Source organism: Myxocyprinus asiaticus, chromosome 9, assembly GCF_019703515.2.
Source record: "Myxocyprinus asiaticus isolate MX2 ecotype Aquarium Trade chromosome 9, UBuf_Myxa_2, whole genome shotgun sequence".
Lineage (NCBI taxonomy): Eukaryota > Metazoa > Chordata > Actinopteri > Cypriniformes > Catostomidae > Myxocyprinus > Myxocyprinus asiaticus.
Genome location: NC_059352.1, coordinates 42,826,642 through 42,834,886, shown reverse-complemented (window position 1 = coordinate 42,834,886; position 8,245 = coordinate 42,826,642).

Sequence of the window (8,245 nt, the reverse complement as noted above, 5' to 3'; positions counted from 1 at the left end):
GGTTGATTTTTTACTTAGATAACATTTGTATGTGAAAAGTATTCCTATTTAAATCTATAATTTTTAAGGGTTATATCTAAGATACAAATGGAAATTTGCCCTTGCAAACTCCAGAAAATGATTAAAAAAATCTTTATGTAGTAATCGCAAACGACTATGATTGGTGCATCCTGAAGAGTGCTGAGAAAAGTAGCAGGTGACACGTGACAATGCCGTTTATACGCTGCATGGTCGGACAATCATTTACACATGAATAATAAATCTGAGAAACTTTAATAGTCATTAAAATGAAAATAAAAACATAGTATAAAGTTAAAGTATTTTTATGAGGTAAAACTGCCCAAATCAGGACACTTCCAATTTTCGAAAAGTAAATATACGCCTGTGCTTTACATTAATGTTTCCTTTGTTAAGAGTTTATAAAGGAGATCATTAATGACTAATAAGTCATTTACAAATGCATTATAAATCCTTGATATGCAGTTATATCAATATGAATAAAAAAGGGTGACTTTCATGCAATACTTGCCAAATAGTCAGTATATTAACTTACAAGAAATAAATTCATAAAAAAATTACTTATTTATATTAATCAAAAACAATGTGCAAAAAAAAAAAAAAAAAAGATTATTGTAGTGAGATTAAAAGTAGGGATTATGTCATTTTGCTACAGTCTGCCTTGTGTTAACACCATATTAAATGGTTCTACTCAGAGTGGTGTCCCATCTTACCTAGTACTAGTTACCTAAAATTGTCTGAAAAAACACATACAAATGAGAAATCATACAGATTTGTATGAGTTGGCTACGAGTTGGTTAAATTGTATGAAATCGTACGAGTTGTGTCATACGAATTCGTACGACTTTTGCAACAACCAATCAGGTGACTCTCGTCTCCTTTCAAAATGTGACAATTACTTTCTTCCGTCTTACAAAACATACTCTTTAGGCTTTAAATCATCCTTACAGACTCTACTCTATGGTTAGGTTTAGAAAAGGGGTTTAGGTTAGGGCATACAATTCATAAGCATGTACACATGGTCTGACACGCTGAACTTTCGCTTACTTCCGCATTACACATTCGGGTATTTGCACATGTAGAATTCGTATGAATTCATATAAACGAGCTTGTATGATTTCATACTATTTCACCAACCTGTACGAATTTGGCAATGCTTTACATCTGTTCGTTTTACATTAAGATACATTTTTATAAGTAACTAATGTTAAATAATTGTTATTAAGCATTTATAAAATGTGAGGTCATAAGAGTTGAAAAGCATAAAAGTTGCCTCAATGCATGTTGTTATAACCCCATTTCAATGATTTATAATGCATTTGTAAATTAATTATTAGCCATTAATGAACCCATTTATATCCCTAACAAAGGGAACATTAATGTAAAGTGTTACAGAAAAGAGTTATAAACCTTTGTTGTTTTTTTTTTTGATGCAATTGTCCTATAATTTGATACACACAGTGATATAATAATGGAGGATGTAAGCAAATATGCAAAATGTATTGGTAACAAATGTAAAAGCTGAAGAATCAACCACTGAAAAACTCTCTGACAACTATTCTGAATATTGACTAATGACTGTGGCGGTTCACGGCCTCGTGCATGATCATTAAAATGCTTTTTCTGCGCCGGTCACAGCACACAAACAGATGCTCTTGATGACTTAAAATTCCCAAATTAATAATATACAGCATAATTATTATCTTTTTTTCTGTCCTTCCCTTTAGTTATTTTCTTTCCTACAGGCCAGGGGGACTGGACTGATGTTCATTATAGTGGGGGTGAACATTGTTGCACTCAAGAAACTGCTCTGCTTGCGTAAACGTGTGCATTTGTATGTGTATGTTTGAGTGTGTAATGCATCAATCATTGTGTATTAAATAAATTAGAAGCAATGTGTCTGGCTCTTCATTTTAACCCTTGTGCATCAATTTAAAAAAGTTACTCAGAGGTCCTTAGAGGACAAAAATGTCCATGTCAAAAAACTGCCATAATAATATTATATATTAATATTATTTTCCACTTTCAATGATTAAATTTTTTTAACCAGTATCAGTCCTGATCATAACTACCAAATATTCTTTCATTTTCAAGATTTTACCCCTTTAATTACCAGTTTGTTTATATAATGCCACTGTTGTTTGTTATGAAAAAAAAAATATATATATATATATATATATTTTCCACATACTAAATGCTAAGGGGAATTTTTTATTATTATTATCACAGTCTGGGATATGTCAATGAAAAATGTTAGATATTTTCCACCAGATGGCACCATTTTTCTCATCTTGTTTTTTACACACACACACACACACACACACACACACACACACACACACACACACACACACACACACACACGTTGGTTTAGCTATCCTTATGAGGACCTTCCATAGACATAATGATTTTTATACTGTACAAACTATAGATTCTATCCCATAACCCTAACACTACCCCTAAACCTAACCCTGACAGAAACCTTTTTGCATTTTTACATTTTCAAAAAAACATAATTTAATATGCCATTTCCCTTGTGAGGTCCGCTGGCTGGTCCTCACAACGCAGGTGATCTCAGGTTTTACTATCCTTGTGGGGACATTTGGTCCCCACAAGGATAGTAAAACCTGTACGCACACACACACACACACACACGCACACACACATTTCTCAATACACACATACACAACACATTCTGACATCCATACCAACACACCCACACAATTTTAGCTGGATCATTTATTCAATTGGCCTGCAGTGCTCTATAATAGAGCAAACAGAAAATAGGAAAAAAGCATGCATTTGCTCCATAGGCTAAACATGAGAAAAATGGCGCCATCTGGTGGAAAATATTAAACATTTTTCATTTTGAAGCCAGGGCTCCGGAATGAAAGCATAATATCATTGAATCCATGATTTTATGCTTTAATGGCACTGGGATCAAATATTGCAGTTTTAATGGACATTTTTGTTCTTAAGGCCCTGAGTGTATTTTGTGTACACAGTGTATTATAGATGTATTTATAGGAACTGAGGTTGAAATATCAAAATTCCCCCCAAAAAACACCTTTGGCAAAATTTATGCTGCTGGCATTAACACAGTTAAAATTATCAAAAAAACAAAAATGAAAAAGACAAAAATATCCCGAAGGTCATACAAGGGTTAAGCAATCCCAGACAAATTCACCATATATTCTGTGTGCGGAAAGAAAGTAAAATCCCCATTCACTAACCTCAACATCATCTCACTCTAATTCACATATCTTATGTTTGCTAATTACACAGCCACTCATGTCTCTGTCTCTGAATATCATTTTGAATAAAAGGCACAAGTTTAGCATAAATTACAAATATTTCTGCATATTAGCCAATGAAGCCGTGACATGTTAATGACCCCGCTGTCAAATGGCAGAGAAAATGAAACAGAGATAATCTGACAGAATGAGAAATGGAAAGACTAAACACTAAAAGCAAATGAAGATGTTAAGAAAAAGAAAGAGCACAGAATTGATACTTGACATTTAGAATTATTTATGATTACTTTCCCTCAAACTTCTCAGATCTGTTTTCTTTTCAAATATGCTGACACTTGATAGCATTATAAGCAAAAACATGAAAGAAAGAAAGAAAGACAGAAAACTGGCAATATTTTGCTGAGGGATACATGTAAAGAAGTTGAGGAGTAACAGAGAATTAAATTTAATGGTTTCGTAAAATATTGGTGGCATACCTTGAGATACAAGGGTTGGCAAATCGTATATGTTGTAATTAAAACACTTGCTGTCCATGAACTGTGGTTGTATTGTCCATTTTTAGACTATATATAGTTTTTGTCTGTTTGTCTTTTCTCTCTGTCTCTTTCTGGGTAAGGGCAGGGAGGAGAGGCCATCTGCACAGCATTGTGGGGGTTAGAATGTGGTGGCATCAGAGGAAATGTCAGAGATTGTGGGAGGCGATGTTAAAGAGAAACTCAGCTCCGTGCCTGAAAGTCTAACTGACATTTTTGGACAGTTGTAAAGGTCAGACATACCTTCAGCTGAAAACTATTACTCTTTTTTTAAAATTATTATTATTATTAAATGCACAACCAATAAAACAATACAAATGTATAGGTGGTTGAAATTATGTGCTTTTTCTTATTCTTTTAATATACATGCATTTTTATTGACCATAATAATAAAGAAATGTGTAATATTTGTTACACAACGGGACCAGTCACAGCACCTAAAATATACATTTTCCGTTAAAGGAATATTCATGGATTAATACAAGTTAAACTCAATCAACAGCATTTGTTTAAAAAAATAAAATAAATAAATAAGCAGTCTTCCCCATGATTGTGTAGCCTAGTGAACCAAACTGAGAGACCATTTTGAAGGCTCAGGAAATCTTTGCAGGTGTTTTGAGTAGATTAGCTGATTGGCATGTCAAAATATTCTAATTTTTTGAGATAGTGAATTTGTGGGTTTTTGTTAAATGTGAGCCAAAATCATCACAATTAAAAGAACCAAAGACTTAAACTACTTCAGTCTGTGTGCACTGAATTTATTTAATACACGAGTTTCACAATTTGAGTTGAATTACTGAAATAAATGAACTTTTCCACGACATTCTAATTTATTGAGATGCACCTGTATATATATATATATATATATATACAATATATATACATTTATTTATTTATTTTATTTTACTAGGAATAGGGTTTAAAATGTAATTTCTCTCTGCAGAACACAAATGCAGATTTTTAGAAGAATATCTCAGTTCTTTAGGTCCACACAATGCAAGTGAATCGTGACCAAAAACTTTGAAGCACAAACAGGCAGCATAAAAGTATCCATATGACTCCAGTGTTTTAATCCATGTCTTCTCAAGTGATCCAGCAGTTTAAGGTGAGAACAGACCAAAATATAAGTCCTATCTGCAGTCTCCTTGGCGATCATGATTTCAAACTCGATTACACTTCCTAGCACCATCTAGCACTCTGCACATGTGTCAAGCACTTGGAAGTGTGATTGAGCTTAAAATCATGACCATGCCTAGAGACTGCAATGGCAAGATGTACAGTGAAAAATTTTAGTCTGTTCTCACCCTAAACTGATTTGATTACTTCAGAAGACATGGATTAAAAAACTGGAGTCTATGTGTATTTGGAGCGTCAAAGTTTTGGTCACCATTAATTTGCATTGTATGGACATACAGAGCTGAGATATTTTTCCAAAAAGCTTTGTTTGTGTTCTGCAGAAGAAAGAAAGTCACACATCTGGGATGGCATGAGGGTGAGTAAATGATGAGAGAATTTTCATTTTTGGGTGAACTATGAGTTATGTCGTCATGGTAACGAAGTTGTTAAATTGGATATAACTTTACACATAATAGGTTTGTAAGCAATGTTTTATACACTAAAATCATGTTAACACACCTATTGTTTACATCTTGTGGCTATACTTTTGACACAGACAGTTTTTTAACGTAGACCAAGACTGTGACAGCTGCTGTAGGCTGCCCTGTCATTCAACTGAAAGAGCCATCATGGTCAAAAGATTTCACTGAATTTTAAGTGCAGATATCTGTCTGACAGCTTCATCTGAGGCCTGTTACATCTGAGACAGACTTTATGTAAATAAGTTTGGCTCTGATTGTTAATTAGGGCTTTAGGTGATCAGTATTCATGAGTGTGCATGGCGCACTGCTCTCACCGGGCGTGTCTGTGCTGCGCGGGGGTTGGGAGAGCGCTGATCTGGCTCCAGTGGCCAGTAGGAAGTGTGTGTGCCACAAACTTACTGGAATACTGATGAGGGAGGTGAGAAAGGCACCAGTCCACCGGGGAGAACTAGACGTTTCCTCCGTCTCATTCACCACCAATAGATTTTTCACAAGGTGCATATTTTAATGCGAGAGCATTTCAACCAGTTCCATCACCCCCACACACATAAATCATACTAGCTTTCTAAAAAACAAAACATGTATACTGTAGGTCAGATGAGCAATAATATCCACCAGTCCACCAACTGGCTATGGCAAACATATACCCGCAGTGTTTACAGGCACACGTGGGTTTCAATGGGCCAATTTTATGAAAAGCCCATCACTGTGCCTTGCAGGGTCCTATTAAATCAGCCATTCCTGTTGGACAACCATTCCTACACACTGCAGAGATGTGCTCTTAGAGGGCAGGAAAACACGCCTTGAAAATTAGAGGAGGAAAATCTGAAAAGGCTGAAGGTCTAAAAGGTGGATATGCAGCCACTCTGCAGACTGTTGCAGCCTTGAGAGAGTACCTTTCATACAAAGAGCGAGGAAGATAAATAAACTTCATCCTTTTTATCTCTGACTGCCCGTAGAATAAAGGTATATCAACAACATCTTTTCCCCCCAGTTTTATGAAGTCTATAAAGCTTGTCCTGACACTGACATATGGAAAAGATGTTACTAGTAGAGTGTGGTAGTTATTTAAAGTCCACTCAAAACCCGGTGTCTTTGTGTAAAAAGTTTCCATCTGTGACTTGACCTTTGTGTTTATCGTTAAGAAAATGACAGTTGAAAGAATCTGTGGGGTACGTGAGGTTTCAAGTGCTTGATGTGTGAACATCTATGCGACCAACAGAGCGAGGACTGTTTACCAGCACTTATCTCTCGTTATATACTGCCCCCTAGTGGAATACATAACTTACACTAAATGAGATTAGTATGCAAGTTAACTCCGATGAAAAAAAATATTCACGGTGCTGGCCAAGGCTAATAACATCACTGCTAATATAGCTGATTGCTAATATTTTCATTTTTGGGTTAACTAGAAGCATAACATATTAGACTATTTTTTCAGCTCTTTGATTTTGCTGCTCACTGACTCTTCAGACAGGGGACAAAACAGAGCACAAAACGTACAGGTGCATCTCAATAAATTAGAATGTCAGTAATTCAACTCAAATTGTGAAACTCGTGTATTAAATAAATTCAATGCACACAGACTGAAGTAGTTTAAGACTTTGGTTCTTCTAATTGTGATGATTTTGGCTCACATTTAACAAAAACCCACCAATTCACTATCTCAAAAAAATTAGAATACATCATAAGACCAATAAATAAAACACTTTTAGTGAATTGTTGGCCTTCTGGAAAGTATGTTCATTTACTGTATATGTACTCAATACTTGGTAGGGGCTCCTTTTGCTTTAATTACTGCCTCAATTTGGCGTGGCATGGAGGTGATCAGTTTGTGGCACTGCCGAGGTGGTATGGAAGCCCAGGTTTCTTTGACAGTGGCCTTCAGCTCATCTGCATTTTTTGGTCTCTTGTTTCTCATTTTCCTCTTGACAATACCCCATAGATTCTCTATGGGGTTCAGGTCTGGTGAGTTTGCTGGCCAGTCAAGCAAACCAACACCATGGTCATTTAACCAACTTTTGGTGCTTTTGGCAGTGTGGGTAGGTGCCAAATCCTGCTGGAAAATGAAATCAGAATCTTTAAAAAGCTGGTCAGCAGAAGGAAGCCTGAAGTGCTCCAAAATGTCTTGGTAAATGGGTGCAGTGACTTTGGTTTTCAAAAAACACAATGGACCAACACCAGCAGATGACATTGCACCCCAAATCATCACAGACTGTGGAAACTTAACACTGGACTTCAAGCAACTTGGGCTATGAGCTTCTCCACCCTTCCTCCAGACTCTAGGACCTTGGTTTCCAAATGAAAACTTGCTCTCATCTGAAAAGAGGACTTTGGAACACTGGGCAACAGTCCAGTTCTTCTTGTCCTTAGCCCAGGTAAGACACCTCTGATGTTGTCTGTGGTTCAGGAGTGGCTTAACAAGAGGAATACGACAACTGTAGCCAAATTCCTTGACACATCTGTGTGTGGTGGCTCTTGATGCCTTGACCCCAGCCTCAGTCCATTCCTTGTGAAGTTCACCCAAATTCTTGAATCGATTTTGCTTGACAATCATAAGGCTGCGGTTCTCTCGGTTGGTTGTGCATCTTTTTCTTCCACACTTTTTCCTTCCACTCAACTTTCTGTTAACATGCTTGGATATAGCACTCTGTGAACAGCCAGCTTCTTTGGCAATGAATGTTTGTGGCTTACCCTCCTTGTGAAGGGTGTCAATGATCGTCTTCTGGACAACTGTCAGATCAGCAGTCTTCCCCATGATTGTGTAGCCTAGTGAACCAAACTGAGAGACCATTTTGAAGGCTCAGGAAACCTTTGCAGGTGTTTTGAGTTGATTAGCTGA